The 19,205-nt window shown below is 37.1% G+C and overlaps 1 non-coding gene across 1 annotated transcript; it reads left to right on the plus strand.

The window, feature by feature from the left end:
- Positions 1-18,347: 18,347 nt before the first annotated feature.
- TRNAE-UUC lies at positions 18,348-18,419 on the plus strand. The gene has a single exon. It is a non-coding gene; the product is annotated as a tRNA-Glu (tRNA).
- The last annotated feature ends 786 nt before the right edge of the window (positions 18,420-19,205 follow it).

Raw genomic sequence — 19,205 nt, forward strand, 5'->3', positions numbered from 1 at the left:
TCCAAAGGGTGGGCTCTGTTCGGACTTGGTATGAGGCAGACGAAGGAGGAAACACCAATCGTGTACACGATTGAGCAAGTGGGAAATGGCAGAGACCTATTGTATAGGTCGATGCCCAATCGTTTAGCTAAAGCTATGCGATCGTATAGTAAAAGCTATGTGATCGTTGAGCTCATCGTTTATCTCGATGTCTGTCGCCTACAAATACTACACGATCGTTTACTAAAACACGCTATCGCTTAATGAATCATTATTTACTTGACAAGCACCGTAAGTTTCTTTTTTTCGAGAGAAAAAAAAAACTTTTCAATACATACTAAAATTAGGAAAAACAATTTTCCTTTTAACTTAAGGTTACCATGAAAAACCAATAACCACCCACTCAATTGGTTATTAAAGAAAAGAAATTAATTATCCAATAATTAATATTATTATAAATATAAATGATAACTAACTTATCATATTATATTTATAACCTATAGTTATAATATTTCATCTCATGAAACGTATAAACCATAGTTTTTTTTCTATTCCATGGTACTTAATGTAAATCTCCTTTATATTAATCCTCCACTAGATGTATCTCATACATCATACTGATTACGTCATATATAATCAAAATAACTTCTTGTCAATTTGAACACTTTAAATCAATACCAAGAACTGATCCTCGACTGAATCCATTGAGCTACCAAGGGGATCTTATGGACTTGTAGCTCGAAGCTCCAACGGTACGTGAAAAACTGACTAAACTCTTTAGTCACGGGATCCACCATCTGTTAACTGCTAGGCACTCCACCAAAGATCGACAACTGAACTCTCCTTACCACAGATATATTATGTGTCTATCTTAACCAATCAGTAGTACGACAACCCTTCACAGATCGCTCGAAAGTACAACTGGGCCAATAATTGTTATACCCCTGTAGTTACATCTGTCTCTTTAAGTACCACTGATCCGTCTAATGAACATAAATCATTGTCCTATTATGACTGAGTCTTCTCTTCTAAAGAGAAGTTTTGGCCACTATGTTCAAGCCCCGGAATCAGCCCTTAAGAGAGCAATCTTTCTATCCTTGCTTCGGGAAAGAAGTGCATTCCATCTTGTGGATTAAGTTCCCAACTCCCAAATCAGATAAGTCCCCAAAAAGGTAGGCATGTTAAGTTGGCAATTTGGCCATTCTCACCCATACTAATCAAAGGACTGCCCTCAAAGGCAGAAGTTCCCAAAACACTCAAGATTGAGGTCGTGTCACTATTGAACAAACGCTTGTGATGTAATAATATATGATATTTTCTTCACTGTTGTCTATGAAACATGGAATGTTTTATTTGCTTTACCACAAACCAATAAACTAAGATCCCTTGTTGTCATTGTAACTTAAGCATGTATGTGGAGACATATAGATGGGTCATGCTTTAAGTGATAACCAAAATGGTTTATAGTATATGGATATAGGAGAGAAACCTTATCCTAGTAACGCTACGGATGCGGCTCGCTTTGTAGAATAGTTACAAGTGTTGTGACTTGCTATAGATTGTCTGATCCTAATCATTCATGTGGAGACATGTGAACAAGGCCGTTCTATACAAAAGAGATTGTATAATACCGGACCACGAAGTGTTATAGTCTCATTATATAACGTCGTTCAGGACAAAGACTTCACTTCACTAGAATGACCATAGGTAACATGACCTCAATCCTGAGTGAGTTGGGAACTCTTGCCTTTGAGGGTGATCCTTTGATTTGCATGGGTGCAAGTTGCCAGATTGCCGACTTAAACCTACCACTTTGGGGATTTGTTTGATTTGGGAGCTGGGAACTCAGCTACACAAGATGGAATTCACTCCTTCCCCGAAGCAGGGGTAAGTAGATAGATTGCTTCTTTAAGGGTTGATTCCAAGGCTTGAACGATGTGGCACCACACATCGTTTCATGGCCTGAGAGGTATCTACACATAGTAGGGCTATGTTGTATTGTTCATTAGAGGGATCAGTGTTACTTAAGGAATTAGATGTAACTACAGGGGAAAAACGATAAATTGGCTCAGCTATACTTACGAGCATCTGTGAAGGGTTATCATACTGTTGATTGGTTATATCTGATGGACAGAAAAATATATCTGTGGTGAGAAGAGTGTCAGTCTTTAGTGGAATTTCTTGTAGGTAACGGATGGTGGATCTCATGGCTAAAGAGTTTAATCAGCTATTCACGTACCGTTGGAGCTTCAAGCCACAGGTCCATAAGATCCCCTTGAAGTGTTTAAATTGACAAGAGGGAGCTTGATTATATATGATATGGTTAAACTGGTCAATTAGATATGATATAGTTGACATGATGTATAAGATACATTAATTGGAGAAAAAGGATATAAATATAATTTATATCTTGTGGAGGAGAAAAGGACTATGGTTTATATGTTGCATATGATGTGATATTAAACTATAGGTTATAAATATAATATGATTATATTTATTTTTAATTAAACAATTATGGGATAATTGTTGGTGGTTTTTCTCCATAACCGTATGAGAAAGTGGGAGGTTGTATTCAGTTTTCATAACTAGAGGATAAAATGAAAATAGTTTACTAAGTGATCACACGTGAGCATACACGATAGCTTAAGTTTTACTAAACGATCGTGTACACGCACAGATTTCCTAAACGATCGTGTAGCCTTTTACTAAGTGATCGTGCGTGAGAGCGATTTGCCTAAACGATCATCTAAACAATTGTGCATCGTTTGCTAAAAGATCAAGCACATTTTCTAAACGACCAAGTACCCGTCTATATGATAGACACAATATCTCTCCCACTTACTTGGTCATTGTAAACAATCATAGTTTCCTCATCCCCTCTGCCAAATCTAAAAAAGCCCATACCTCCTAGATTCTCACTCCGAGAATACTGAGGTTACTGAGTGGTGGTGTCCTCCTTGTTGCCTGTTCGTGTAGAAGACCTTTCGGTGGTGAGCGACATCGAGATTTGTTGGACGATTGACTTGATGATTACAGTGACAGCGAGAGTTGTTGTTCCTTGATGAGAGCGCGATAAACACAGAAGAAGAGTTCTTCAAGAGGTATGTATCTCATTCCTTTGTTATTTATTTGTCAAAGCATGCCGTAATTTATTAGTAGATGCATAACTTGTATGTTTGTTTGTGAATGTGGTATTTCTGTCACAATGAATTTGGAACGATCTTACTTCCCCTCACTGGTACTCTTTGATAAGAGTTCCTTCATCAACAGTACGATGACCCTTCACAAATTACTTGTAACTACAGCTGGGCCAAAATTACCATTTTGCCCATGTAGTTATATTTAACTCCTAAAGTACCACTGATCCCTCTAATGAAACAATTTACCTACTTGTCCCGAAATTGGGAAATGAGTGAATTCCTTCTTGTGTAGTTGTGTTCCTAACTCTCCAATCAGACGAATCCCAAAAATGGTAGGCTTATTGAGTTGGCGATTTGGCCATTCTCACCCATACAAATCAAATGACCGTGTCTTCATATGCAGAAGTTCACGACTCACTCAAGATTCAAGTCATGTTACCTATAGTCATCCTAGTGAAATGTAAGTCTCTATTATGAACAGATTTATATAACGAGACTAAACATTTCGTGGTCCGGTCTTATACAAACTCCTTTGTATAGAATAGTCCCACTCACACATCTCCATATGAATGATTAGGATCAAATCATTTCTAGCACTTTGCAACATTTGTAACATTTACAAAGCGAGCCATACTCATTGTGTCCCCAGAATAAGGTATCTAGCCTTAACCATTTACCCCAGACCATTTAGGTTATCACTTAAACATGATCCACCCGTATGCCTCTACATACATGTTTAAGCTACAAGATAACCCTGGATGTTAGTTTATTGGTTTGTGGTTAATGCAACAAATTTTGAAATAAAACATCAAATATTTATTACATAAATAAAATGTTTGTAAATTATAATTACAAACTATAGGACCCTACAAGATTTAAAGCATAAACCCAAACAAGATCCTGTATGCATAGACTGTTAGCAGCCTAATGTATGCAATGTTATGTAATAGGTCTAACATTTGCTATGCAGTGGGGACAGTTAGTAAATATCAGTCTAATCTAATATTGGATCACTGGACAGTAGTTAAAACCATCCTCAAGTAATTTAGGAGAACGAGGGACTACATGCTTGTGCATAAGTCTAAGGATTTGATCCTTACATGATACACTGAGTCTAATTTTTAGACCGATAGGGATTCTAGGAAATCCACTTCATGATCAATGTTCACTCTTAACAAAGAAACTATAGTCTGAAGGAGCACTAAGCAAGGTTGCATAGTTGACTTTACCATGAAGGTAGAGTATATAGCGGTTTGTGAAGCTCCCAAGGAGGTTGTGTGGCTCAGGAAGTTTTTAACTGATCTGGAATTTATTCCAAACACGTCAAAGTTCATCACCCTTTATTGTGATAATAGTGGTATTGTGGCAAAATCCACGGAATCTAGAAGTCACAAGCGAAGAAAGCACATAAAGCGCAAATATCATCTCATAGGGGAGATTATGCATCGAGGGGACGTGATCATCACGAAGATCGCTTCAGAGCATAATGTTGCTAATTTGTTTACAAGGGCCCTCATGACTAAAGTATTCGAGGGTCACCTAGAGTATTTGGGTCTACGAGACAGGCCTCATCTAGTCTAGGAAAAGTGGAAGATTTTTACTAGGTGTGTAATATATACCCTAGTTTCTTATTTTTGTGTATTGTACCTTGTAATTTTCTTTGTATTTATATGGCCAACTGGTTTTAGGACAAGTAGAATATTGTTGGAGTTGATGTCTTAAATCTTGTGATTTTGTAGTTTGTAATTTATTGTAAAAAATTATTATTTATCTAATAAAATAAGTTGTATTTTTATTTTAAATTTAGTTGCACTAACCCAAAAACCAATAAACTAACATCCAAGGTTATTAGAACTTAAACATGTATGTAAAGATATACAGGTGGATTATGTTTAAGTAATAACCTGAATGTTCTGCAGCAAATAGATAAGCTAGGTACCTTATCCTGGTAACTCTAGGATACAACCTGCATTGTAGTTGTTACTATTGTTGTAAAATGCTGGAAATGAGCTGATCTTGATCATTCATGTGAAAACATGTGAGTGGGGTATGCTATACAAAGAATTTGTATAAGATCGAACCACGAAATGAATAGTCTCTCTTTATAACACTGTTGCTAGGAGAGACTAACATTTCACTAGGATGACCATAGGTGACTTGACTTGAATACAGAATGAGTTGTGGATTCATGCCTATGAAGGCAGCCCTTTGAGTTGTATGGGTGAGAGTGGCTGATAACGAGCAGAAATGCACGTTATTACAGTGCTAAGTTATAAAATAATGCAGGTTTGCAATGATAAAAATATACAATATTGTGTCCAAAAGCATTAAGTTCACAATATTACGATCGCATGCATCCATCACATTAAAACATTTAACTTATGTATTTTTGTGCAAAATATGCGTTGACGCAAGGCGGAAAATGCGATCCAAAGAAATCAATGGCCAAACGCATTAAGAGATTGCGTTGACACAAGGCTATGTGATCATTTGCGCATGAATATCTGCTCAAGAAGGTTGCCGCATAGAGCCGATGCATCTTGGTGGGCGTATCTGAGTGAAAAGCGTAATAAATCATGATGGGACAGAAAGCGATGACGGTAGATTCCGAATTAAATTGACAAGCCGTTAATGACCTACTGTAGCAAGTATACTTAACTTTTCGGTGACAAATATTTGGCGCATCAGACAAAGAATTAATGCCAACCCATCAGTACAATTATAAGAGAGAAGAAACTTTTCACCCCGAAGCTCTATAAATACCAAAGGCCACCTTCAGTGAAGGAGTTAGTTTGTTCAGTTAGATAATTTTATCCTTAGATAGAAGTAGACTTGTTCATAGTTGTTATACTTAGAAGGCGGAGTGAAAGAAGGGAAGAGACGCCGGAAGATCGCCTTGGTCAGCTTGAGAGAGAACCCAGGAGGCGTGGAAAAATAGAGAGAGGGCCGACTCTTGCGAGAGCAAGATTATCTTTTGAACAGAGTAGAGAAGAACAGTGTAAAAGCCTTGGGATGCAAGAAATTGCTACCAGGCTCTTTATTTTTATTTCACACTGTTATTCTGTATTTCGATTATATATCTATAAAATGGAACTTGCTTATCTACATCTATTCACTCTCTTTAAAGCACGCATGAGTAATTAAATATATCGAATGGGTTGAGAAGAACTTAGCTAACATGACCTAGGATTTTCATTGCATGCGATCATTTTTTCTTATGTTGCATCCAAGACCCCTTTAGAGCTACTCTCGAGAGAGTCTAAAGAAAAAACCTAAGACTTGAGAGTGCTAGGTTAGAATCTAGACTCGAGAGAGCAAGATTAGAACTGCATGAGCAAGAGATATGGACTTAGAGATAAGCTCTGTTTGCCTACATGCATCGCATGCACCCTAGATATAGGTTATGGTAATATGCGGTCACCTTGTATGTGTATGTGTCATTCGTCATTGCATAAATAAGAATAGAGGCTTATGTGTAGGTCCTATAGACATCATCACATATATCACATGCGTTCTAAAACTAGAAGCCGTAGCATTTGGATTGAGAGATGATTTGCTATTGTATGTATGTAGCATGATCGCATAACATGAACGCAATCCTAGGAAGTGTTAGCTGAACCCCTTCTCAACCGTTCTCCCGCATATTCATCACATCTTCCGTAATATTAACTCTTTTCTCAACTCCGCGCATACATTTTATACTGTAAACAACAACCCAACAACTCCTTGATTTATTGGTTACCGCAAAGTAATCTAAAAATTATTGCCATATATTGTTTTCCTTAGTCCTTGAGTTCAACCATGGGCTTACCAGGAAACTCAGTAGGATTTATACTTGGGTTCTACAGAGAAAACTTGTTGCACAACGCATTTTCCATCACCGCAATTCCTTTCATTAATTCACCGCATAAATAACACATCAGTGGCCATATTCACTGACTCAATATGTCTACCATTTTGGGGATTTTTCTGATTGAGGAGTTGGGAATATAGCTATACAAGAAGGAATTCACTCTTTCTCCATTGTTAGGGTAAGTAAATAAATTGCTCCCTTAAGGACTGATTACAGGTCTTGAACAATGTGGCGCTACACCCTCTCCTAGCTTGAAAGTGGTTCAATTATAGTTTGACTATAACAAATTGTTCATTAGAGGGATCGGTGGTACTTAAGGAGTTAGATGTAACTACAAAGATAAAACGGTAATTTTGACCCAACTGTACGTGCGAGCAATTTGTGAAGGGTCAATGCATTGTTGATTGGTTATATTCAATGGACACATAAATATATTTTATATAGTGCGAAGAGTGCAATTGTCAGTCTTTAGTGGAGTGACTGACAATAATGAAGGTTGACTAATTTAATTGAAGAGTTTAATTAGTTAATCAAGTATCATTTGAGCTTCAATCTATAGGTCTATAAGGTCCCCTTGTTAGCTCAATAAGGATTAATAAAAATCAAATTAATTTTTGGTTAATTTGAATTGTTCTAATTAATTAAAGCGAATTAATTGTGTGATATAATTAATATAATGTATGTGAGTACATTATAATATAAAGTTTTAAATAAGAGAAATAAATATTTGAATATGATTCAAATATTAATTATAGTAAAAAGGGTATGTTATCATTCTCCCTATTTCCTCTTAAATTCATAGTAAAAAGAGCATATTTAGTGTAAAATGTTTATCATATTTCCATCCCTATGAGTTTCATTTCTATAAAAACAAAAATGAGACACGACGACATTCATTTGCTTCCGCTTCAGGGTATTCCAAACCCTTCAGTTGAAGCTCAAGATTTGATTGCACAAGAGAAGTCTTGTTTCCCAGATGCGTATGTGAAGGTACAAATTGGCAATCAAATTGTAAGAACAAAAATGGTGAAAACTCAAACAATGAATGTCTTTTGCAATGAATATTTGATGATTGTTGCTACCGAACCCTTCGATTATCATTATGTTGAAGATCGTGTTGGCCCCAACAAGGAAGAAATGCTAGGGAGGGTTGTTATTCCACTGAATTCTGTTGAAAAGCACGTTGATAGTCAACCTATCCGTAGTCGATGGCACAACCTTATGAAGTTTGTATCAGATGTGGCGACATAAGGAGAACAAATTCAAGCACTCTTAAAATGGCGAGATCCTTGTGAAAAAAGAAAACCATATACATATTTTTTTGCTTCATTGCATCTCTTGTGTTGTACATAACACCTTTCCAGATGTGTTCTTTCTAGCCGGTTTCTACGTTATGAGGCATCTTATGTTCATAAATCGAATGTCATTGGTGCCGATGAAATTTTTGCACAGCTGCCTGCTAGAACTGATAGTATATTGTAATTTGAACTACAGTAGTGATAGTCAAGCTTGGATTCTCTATCAAGATGCAAAGGTTTTCTAGAAATGGTTGGTCAATTCTCATGGTGAACTTTGTAAATCTTTTTGCAATGTTTTTCATTTAGCCTGTGTTGGTCAAGGAAGTAGAAAAGCTAGTTAAAATGTGAAGTTGTCCTTTGAAGAGGTATACGATGGGACAGTAAACGATAGTAGTAAAAAGGCAGACGATAACGACAACAAGTAAACGATAGTGTTAAGCGGTAGACGATAGCATTTAAAAGAGGTAGACGATAGCGTCAAGAGATACATGATAGCATTTAGATGAGGTAAACGATAACGTCCAAAGGAGATAGAAGATAGCGTCAGGAGATAGACGATGTTGTGTAGACGATAATGTCAAGAGGTAGACGATAGTATCAAACAAAGGTAAACGACAGTTTTAGCTAGGTAGAGGATAATGCAGAAAGTACACGATAGTGGCACGCCAACCTTTCCTTTATATTTTCTTGTATATTGAAATGTACATGGGTGTTCTATTTATACAACATGGAATCCCTAATTTGGGAATGCAAAAATAACTCAACAATAAAAAAAAGGTTAGACACTTGTTATAACCATTCTATTCTTTTGGTAAAGAGGTAAGACTGTAATTTATGAAGTCTTGCACTACTGACGGAGTTGCTGAGTGGATTTCCCTTTGAGGACGTGGCTGGCTGTGTTGGCATCCTTAAGAAAGCTGTCAATGTACTCATCAATAGTCAAATAAAACTACAACGCCTGTCAAAACTTTGTGACGACTAAAATTTGATTCTACTTGACGACTAATTTTATTTGACTATTCATCAATTAGTCACCGCAAAGACTTGATGACTGAAATTGTGGTGAATGTAATATGCGATGCATGTCTTAAGCTATGCGTTGATTCTCATGCGTCGATGGTCATGCATTAGAGTGAAAATATGTGATTATGAATGTATACGATGACCATGCTGTTCTTGTCACAAGTTTTCTTGCGCCCACGCCAAGTATAACACAAACGCAAGTTTTTCGGGTGATCGGGGTCGAACTCAGGGACTTGTAACTAAATGCTATGCGGTGATTTGTATGTGGCGGATGAATAAAAGAATGATGGGGGTTTTAAGCTACAACCTACTTCTACTCCTAGCTAACAGACAAAGCAGTGAGATTAAGAATAAGAGGTAGAGCCACGAAAACTATTGACGCGTAGTAAATGAATGGAGAAATCGATAAAATGTGAGGATGTCTTTATCGCAACCCTTAAGATTGGCCGCAAGGGCAACCCTAGCCAACGCAAGCTATGCGATCATACTGCACACACATGTGCCTAATTCTAAGACGCATGCGATGTATATGCGAAGTGTCAAGAGGCCTTATTCCTAAGTCTCTATTCCTGCTCATGTGTGATCTGCATGTCATCTTAGGCCTTTTACTTAGAATTATGAAGGTTGTTAGGTAGAATGTGCGGCAATTATAATAGGAATTCACGATAAAATGAGTTTGCGTCGTTCAACATGATGAATCTTGGCTAACTCGTTATTTTGCGTTATTATGCATTCAATGTTCTATTTTTGTAGTTAAAACAGGAAATGGACGTAAGCATGGAAATCGGACCACCACATAGACGACTGCATGCAGAGAAACTCTCCATCGCAAGGCAAATGCATGGATATTACGGTGATCAGCCGCATGCGTCCATCGTATGGGAATTGTGTTCGTCAAGCGATTGCGGTCATCGTGTAGAGTTACGGTATTAAATGAATGCAGTCACTGAATGATTGCGGCTATGCAACAACGCATTCTAAAGGGATCAACACAAGGTTGATGGAATGAACACATCAACGCATCTACATCGAGATAATCAAAAGATGACGTTGACATTTCACCTACCACGTCGTTGATAGTAGAGGTTCAAAAAAGGACTAACGCGCTGAATGTCAGACTCAGTGTAGTCCATTAATGCTGTCGGCGACCCAAGCTTTATAAATAGAAGTCGATGAGCAGAAATTCAAGTCATCCGGAGATTATCCCTCAATCTGGGGATTTTCCCCGTGATCAGACAAAATGCGTGAGAAAAAGCTTGAGAGTTCTTCACCTCCTTCATCCATTACGAGTGACGACTAGAACCTTCGACTGGAGCTAGATCTCGAGAGAGTCAGCTCCTCTGCCCATCCATGACACCACCGCCAGCCTTGACGCACATCCGCTGGAAGCAAGTCTTTGCTTCTAGCCGATCTCTTCATTTTCCTTCCTTTTTTTCTATTGTATTGTATGACATTTTGTGATTAAAGAATTAATACAATTTGTTTTCAATGCATTTCTTTGTCTCCTTTGACTCCAACTCAATCTTCTTTACTTAGCATCTTTACTTTCATTGCAATAATTAGTGGGATTGCTTGGGTATCGCATACTTAGTCATGTGGATTAGGGATATGAAGCATGTAGTAACCCACTGAGAGGTGTGCGTTGCGTGAGTGTGTGAGTAACCTAATTTGCTTAGTGTGAAGCTGTGGCAACGCCTGTCTATAGGCTAATGCAGTGCTTGTCTATTAATAAAGTTAGAAACAACCAACTGCCTGGAGGGTAAATGGTTGGTCGTATTAGGCAATGTAAGTTATTGTTCACTAGGGATAGGAGTAATCATGCATCAATCAAGTTTATGCATTTGTCTTGTTTTATGTTATGCCCAACACCCCTTTAGAGCTACTCAAGAGAGAGTCTAAAGAAAGAACCTAATGACTCGAGAGAGCTAGGTTAGAATCTAGACTCGAGAGAGTGAGATTAGAATTTCAAAAGGATAAGGCATACAAGATAACAAGAAAAGAACCTTAGGCAGAACAACACATGCAATCATGTGTTGGAATCCACGATCGAAGCAATGCGTTGGAGGGTGAAAGGATTTCTTTCGTTGAACTGCGCACCGAGGAAACTTATTGTCGCACCTACAAGAGCAAACGCACCACAACTAAGGAAGCAGCCATATATCCAAAATAAAAATAACAATAAAAATAACCTAACCTAAGAAAGCAATGTAAAGATTGAGTAGAAGACGTCCTTGGAAAAATAGGAGTGTTGTCACTGCAAGGAGTCTTCCATGCAGGAGATTTAGTATGCGTTGTTGCATAGCCGCAATCATTCAATGACCGCATTCGCTTAATACCGCAACTCTACACGATGACTGCAATCACTTGACGAGCGCAATTCCCATGCGAAGGACGCATGCGGCTGATCACCGCAACATCCATGCGTTGATCTAATGTGTTTGCCTTGCAATGGAGAGTTTCTCCACATGTGGTCGTCTATGCGGTGGTCCGGTTTCCGCATTTGCATCCATTTCTTGTTTTAGCTACAAAAATAGAACATAACGCATAATCATGCAAAATAACAGATTAATCGAGATTCATCATGTTGAACGACGCAAACTCATTTTATCGTGAATTTCTATCATAATTGTCGCATATTCTGCCTAAAACCTTCATAATTCCAAGTAAAAGGCCTAAGATGACATGCATTTCTTCATGTCATCATCATGCTCCCACACATAAACAAAATGACCGCATACCACCGTATCTTACTTCTTGGACACATGCAATATCCTCTCCGTAGGGTGCATACACTGTGTAATAGCAAACAACGCTTATTTCTAAGTTCCCCATTCTTGCTTATGCGATTCAATTCGCTTTCCCGAGACTTAGATTTGGTTTTTAGACTACTCTCTCAAGTATGCCTAAATGATGAATGATGCGCTCATAAGACAAGGTAACCGCATAAACTTGGCTGACATAAGATTATTCCTATCTCTAGTGAACACAACTTACATTACTTAATGCAACCAACCACTTACCCTCCCGGGCAGTTAGTTGTTGCTGACTTTACTCATAGGCAAGTGTTGCCACAACTTCACATTAAGAAAATAAGGTTTTCTCACAACACTCACGCAACGTACACCTCCCGGTAGTTTGCTACATGCTTCATATTCCTATGCCGCATGATTAAGTATGTGATACTCTAACAGTCTCACTAAGTGATGCAATGAAAGTTAAAGATGGTAAGTAAATGAAGATGGAGATGGAGTCGAAGGAAAATATAGAAATGCATTGATCACAAAATGTATTAATTCCTTAACCGAAATGTAATACAATACAATATAAGGAAAGAAGAGAAAATGAAAGAACCAGCTGGAAACAATGTCTTGCTTTCAGCGGATGTGTGTCAAGGCTGCCGGTGGTGCCATGGAAGGGCGGTGGAGCTGACTCTATTGAGATCTAACTCCGGCGAAGGCTCCGGTTGTCACTTGGAATTGATGAAGAAGATGAAGAACTTTCAAGCTTTCTTCTAACGCTTTGGTCTGGATCACAAAGATCCACCCGAAGGTAGGAGACCTTGAAAGAAATGAAATTCTACTCATCGACTTCTATTTATAGAGCTTGATCGCTGACAGCATTAATAGACCTGCTCTGATTCTGACATCTGGGACGAGTTGGTCCTTTTCTGAATCTCTGCTGCTAACGGCGTGGTAGGTGAAATGTCAACATCATCTTTTGATTTTCCCGAGATATGGGTTGATGCTTCCATTCCACCAACCTTGTGTTCATCCCTGTATTATGGTTATCATCGTGTAGCCGCCATCTTTGGATGACCGTATTCGCATGATTACCACAACTTCTATGCAATGATCGCATTCGCTTAACGATCACAACTCCTATGCGATGGATGCATGCAGTTGATTACCCCAACAACCATGCGTTGAACATATACATTCGCCTTTGCGATGAAGGATTTCTCCGCATGCAGTCGTCTATGCGATAGCCCGACCTCTGCGTCTGCGTCCGCTTTTTGCGTTAACTACAAAGATAGACAATTTAACGCATAATAGTGGGTTAACCGAGATTCTTAATGTTGAACGATGCAAACTCATTTTCTCATGAATTCCTAACATAATTGCCACATATTCTGCTCAACAGCCCTCATAATTCTAAATAAGAGGCCTAAGATGACGTGAATTTTTGCCCGTCATCAGCAGACCGCGATTTGGTTAGAGGATGGTACATAACGAACATCAAGCTGACCATTGAGGACTTGATCACGAACGAAGTGCATGTCGATCTTAATGTGCTTGGTCCGCGCATGAAACACCAAATTGATGGCTAGAGCACCGGTGCTGAGGTTGTAACACCACAGGATTGGAGCCGACTTCTGTTTGACACCAATCTCAGATAGTAGTTATTGCACCCCGATGATTTCTACAGAGGTATGAGCAACCGCTCTATATTTAGACTCTGTGCTGGACCGAGCTACAAAGAATTGTTTCTTTAAGGATCATGAGACTAGATTACCACCAAGAAAGATGCAATAAGAAGCAACTGATTTTCAATCTTTTATGTTGGCTACCCAATCGGCATCAGAGAAGGCCGAAACAGACAGGTCAGACCCATGTTGAATGCAAGCTGGAGAAGACACTTGACAAGGAAAATCAGTTTCATCAAACACATGCCAGGAGATGAACAACATACCATTGGGGTTGAGGCATTTATAGCCTTTGTGATTCATGGCAGGGCCGAGGTAGATGCACTTCTCTATGCGATAGCTCAATTTATGTGAATTGTACGGTCTCAAGCAGGGGAAACAGGCACACCCAAATATTCGAAGCTCCTCAAACTTGAGCTTCTTTTTTAACATCACTTCCATTGGAGACTATCCATTTAGGATAGGGGTAGGAAGGCCATTAATCAACAGAGTTGAGTATAAGAAATCATCACACCAATGATGTAAGGGAAGATGTACTTGGGCTAGTAGGGTTACTGTCTCCACTATGTGTCTGTGCTTCCTCTCAGCCCTTCCATTTTGTTCTGACGTGTATGGACAGGTATACCTAGAGGCAACGCCATGTTGATGATAGACTTTGTGTATCTTGAAAAATTCTCCACCATTATCCGACTGTAGGGACTTGATCAGTGTATTGAACTGAGTTTGTATCATGATGAGAAAGTGTTAAAAAGTTGCAAGAGTGTCACTTTTTAACCTTGGAGAATAGATCCATGTGTACCTGTTGTGATCATCAAGAAAGATAGCATAATATTTGTATCCATCTATAGACAAGAGAGGAGCTGGACCCCACAAATTAGTATGTATAAGTTCAAAGGTTGCAGATGCTCTTGAGTTAGAGTTAGGGAAGGCTAAAGAGTGCGATTTGCCATAGCTATAAGAATCACAAAATTTGAGCTCTTCATTAAATAACATAGGGAGATTACAACCTTTGATAATAAATTATAGTGGTTTTTATGAAGGATGGCCAAGTCTTCTATGCCATGTAACCTTAGACACCCTATGCTTCGAAGATAGACTAAGAGCAGACAAATCTTTATTCTTGTGCACTAGCTGCGATGGTACTCCGTTTCCTGCTGACTTCGAGCTGACTTCTGCACCTTTTAACTTATACAGTCCATCTTTAAGCACTCTTTTCATTACTGTTTGTTCCGTACCCTTGTTCTTAACAAGACAGTAATCTGTGTGAAATTCAATAAACATGTTATTGTCTTTTGTTAGCTTAGATATACTGACCAAATTTTTTGCTATGGCAGACACACATAACATATCATTCAGTTTCAAATTACAGGCATCACTAGACAGACATGCAGTTCCAACATGAGAAATTTCTAGAGTATTACCATTAGCTATAGTGATTGGGTCAATACCTGAGTATTCAATAAGGTTGCCAAGATTGTTGAAGTCTTAGGCAACATGATTGAAGGCACCACTGTCAGCATACCAATTTGCATCTGTTATGTTCTCTTGTCTTGTCAGAAAGGGATTACTTCCATAAGCAGTGGCTAGGGCTGTTGGATGAGATTGTTTGTTTTTGGTCTGGTTATTGGGGAAGGGTTGTCCCTTGTTCTTAGGAGAATTGGGAACAAAATCTCTGTTATACCTGTTGAAGCAATAAAATGCTATGTGTCCTACCTTCCCACAAACTTGACACACAGGTTTGTTGTTGTTTCTTCCCCTGCCTCGACCTCTGCCATGACCACCACCACCTCGTCGTCCTCCCCAAGTAGACTGGTTGCTACTATTGGTCTTGTTATTTTGGTTGACATGTCTAATATTTTTCATATTCACTGACACATTATTGACTTGGTTGAAGCCTACCGTCGTCTTTTGGTTTGACTAATGTTCTAATCTCCTTTCATACAGAAGAAGTTCAGATTGCATATCAAGCCATGACATTTCGCTCTCCCTTGAATTGTGGCCATGATGGCATTGTACTCTTCATCAAAACTTAGTAGCACCTGTGAAACAAGAGCTTTTGGTGGCACTCGACTACTAGCTTGCTCAAGATTGTCAGCATTCATTTTCATAGTTCGAAGGTACTCTTCCATTTTCAAATTACCTTTTCTAGTTGTTTGAAACACATGTCTCAGATAATCCTCTTCAGCCTTAGACTGAACACCAAAGATGTGTTGAATGTTGGTCGACAGATCCCTTGCACATTCACATCCCATCACTTGAATGGCAACTTCTGGTGTCATGGAGTTATATAGTCAGCCTAGGAGGAGTTGATCTACAGCCATCCACGCTTTGTATTGAGGATTTACCTCAATTATTTTCGACGAGCTGGAAGCACCACTGTCGGAGCATCCTTCTGCGTTGTGTGGAGCAGCTCTTGCTTCAGTCGATCCAGTCGGTATGCTCTCATCGACTGCAGGTTGCAAAAATATTGGGGGACAAACTTTTTGCTCGGTCAGGTGCCCATCGAGTCGGTAGCTCCGAAGGATTGGAAGCGCCAAGTTTTTCCATAGGAGGAAATTGCTGCGATCAAGTTTGATGGAGGTTACTTGATTGAGGAGTTAGTTTAAGGATGGGCCGCTGAAGTTGGTTGTGCCGAGGATGGTTCCCAGATTTCCTTGATTGACACTGGTCATTGTGAGCTCTGATACCAAGTTAAAATGTGAAGTTGTCATTTGAAGAGGTATTTGAATGGTAAACGGTAGTAGAAAAAAGGTAGACGATAACGCCTACAAGTAAACAATAGTGTCAAGCGATAGATGATAGCATTTAAAGGAGGTGGATGATAGTCAAGAGATAGACGATAGCATTTAGAAGAGGTAAACGATAACGTCCGAATGAGGTAGACGATAGCGTCCGGAGATAGACGATGTCGTATAAACGATAACGTCAAGAGGTAGACAATAGCATCAAACAAAGGTAAACGACAGTTTTAGCTAGGTAGACGATAATGCAGAAAGTACACGATAATACAGAAGATACACAACAGTTTTAGCTAAGATAGACGTGGTGAACACTGAATCACCAAATAGAATAGTCTTTTTTGTTAATAAACTACTTTTTTTTTCTAAAAAAAATTGGATTTTGTATTAAATTAGTTCTTAAGTTTCAAACTTAAACAATCAAGTCTCTAATATGGTGTTTGGGGCACTAAATTGATATTATAGTTAGGTTATAGCAGTTCATGTTTGAAGTGTTGATTATTTGATGGTTATAATAGTATGTGTTTGAAGCGTAAACTATTTTAGTTTGAGGAAGTTGTAGCAAAGAATAAAAGAATTGAATGTAAAATAGTAAAAACTATAGCAAATAGTAAATACGGTAGCAAATGAAATTTTAAAATATTGTTCATTGTAACTAATTAGGAATTACAAAATAACATTTACTGTAGAAATGAATGGTTTTAATAGTTGAACCTTAATTGAAGGCCCGGAGAGCTCCTAATATTTTATAGGAAAAAATATATTTTTTGGCCCCTAGGTTTTGGGTCTAGTTTTTATTTAGTTCCTAGATTTCAAAATGTTACACATTTAGTTCTTAAATTTTGAGTTTACTTTTAATTTAGTCCTTAGGTTTTAAAATGTTACAATTTTATCCTTGATATTTGAATTTTGCTTCAAATTGTGCCCTATATCTTGAGGTTTACAATTTTAACCACCATTTTTCACTAAATACCCAGTTTTCGTCTTTTAAAGTTAATTTATGTTAATAAATTAAAAATCATTAAAATAATTATAATTAATTAAGTTTCACTATTTTTATCACTTTTAAAATTAAATTTAAAATTTCACTTCTAATTATTTTTAATTAATTAACAAAAATTGACCTCAATGATTGAAAGTAAGTATTTCATGAAAAGTTAAGGTTAAAAATGTAAAATCTTGAAATCCATGGACCAAGTTGAAACAAAACTCAAATATCAAGGGTAACATTATAACATTTTAATACTTATGGACTAAATTGAAACAAAACTTAAAACTTAAGAATTAAATATGTAACATTTTAAAATCTAAGGACCAAATAAAAATTAAAGCCAAAACTGCGGGACCAAAATGATATTATTTCCTATCTAACAGTTACTATTTAGGTTCAAGCGAATGTTCGATTCGATTATGAAGTCGACTATTTAGGCTCAACTAGAAATTGTTGGATGATGATTGTGATAAATGCTTGGTTACTTCACTAGTCAAGATGGTATCATAGATTGCTTGCTATGGAATAGACCAAAGTTCAAATTTTAGTTGATGTTGTGTTTTTTATGATTATTTTTTTCTTGGCCTTTGTCAAAAAATAATAATAATAATCGCCACATCATAACTTCATTACTCAATTAATAATCAAAATAGTTTTATGGACCAATTAGATTTATTTTTCAAGTCGGAGCAAAGAGACATGAACTTCGGCCTTTGCGGCAAAAAAGTATATATATTGTTTTCAAAATTAAAAATGGAAAAATAAATTTGACTAAAAAAAATGGCAATAATTATATATAATGAACAGAAAGTAATAAGTATATATATTGAAAAGAAAGTAATAATTATATTGAAAAGAAAGTAGTAGAACGAAAAAAATATGATGGTTTAAATGTCACCTGTTCCGTTGTCGTCCAGCGGTTAGGATATCTGGCTTTCACCCAGGAGACCCGGGTTCGATTCCCGGCAACGGAAATTAATTTCTTTCTTCTCTCTACCATTTTTTAAAGTCAAGTAAAATGTTGTGCAATTCTTACTATTTAAAAACAATTATGTTCAAATAGAATAATCAAGCACCTTTTCTTCTTTTTTTTTTTTTTTTTAAAAAAAAAAAAGGCATTTTCTTAAAAAAAAAAAAAAAAAAAAAAAAAGGTCTATTCTAACAATATACTTTCATGATTATGCATATTAAAAGTCACATTATTATTCATATCTTAAACAAAATGATAATAAAAACTTATGGACTAAACAAAAGGGAAATTTGTTACCCCTATTTGATAATAAAATATTTCTATTTGTATTTTTTTTCTTGTTATTTAAAAAGACAAAGCCATATATGTTTTATATACATTTTCTTTTTCTATTGTGAAAAAGAAAAAACAGGGAGAAAGAGAGAAAATTGCTATAAGAAATAGCAAAAGAAAAATATGTGGAGTCAGAAAATATATACAATAGAAAGATTTTCTAGATTTTTCTTTTCTTCTTTTTTTTTTTTAGAAGATGAGCAAGTTATGAATCAAAGTCAGCAAGTCAAAAACCGATACAAAAAGATCAATAAATTCGAAAACCGATATAATAATATCAATAAGTCCAAAAATCGTCCATTCAAGAAGATCAAGTCCAAAGATTAACCACCCAAAAGGATAAAAATGCCTAAACATTAAAGTTTATATATTAAAGAGAAATAATTAGATAATAAATTTTAGAGATTTTAACACGTCTATGAACAAATAAAATCTAGTTCATTTTCAAGAATTAAAT

This window comes from Benincasa hispida, chromosome 12 (assembly GCF_009727055.1).
Source record: "Benincasa hispida cultivar B227 chromosome 12, ASM972705v1, whole genome shotgun sequence".
Taxonomy (NCBI): Eukaryota; Viridiplantae; Streptophyta; class Magnoliopsida; order Cucurbitales; family Cucurbitaceae; genus Benincasa; species Benincasa hispida.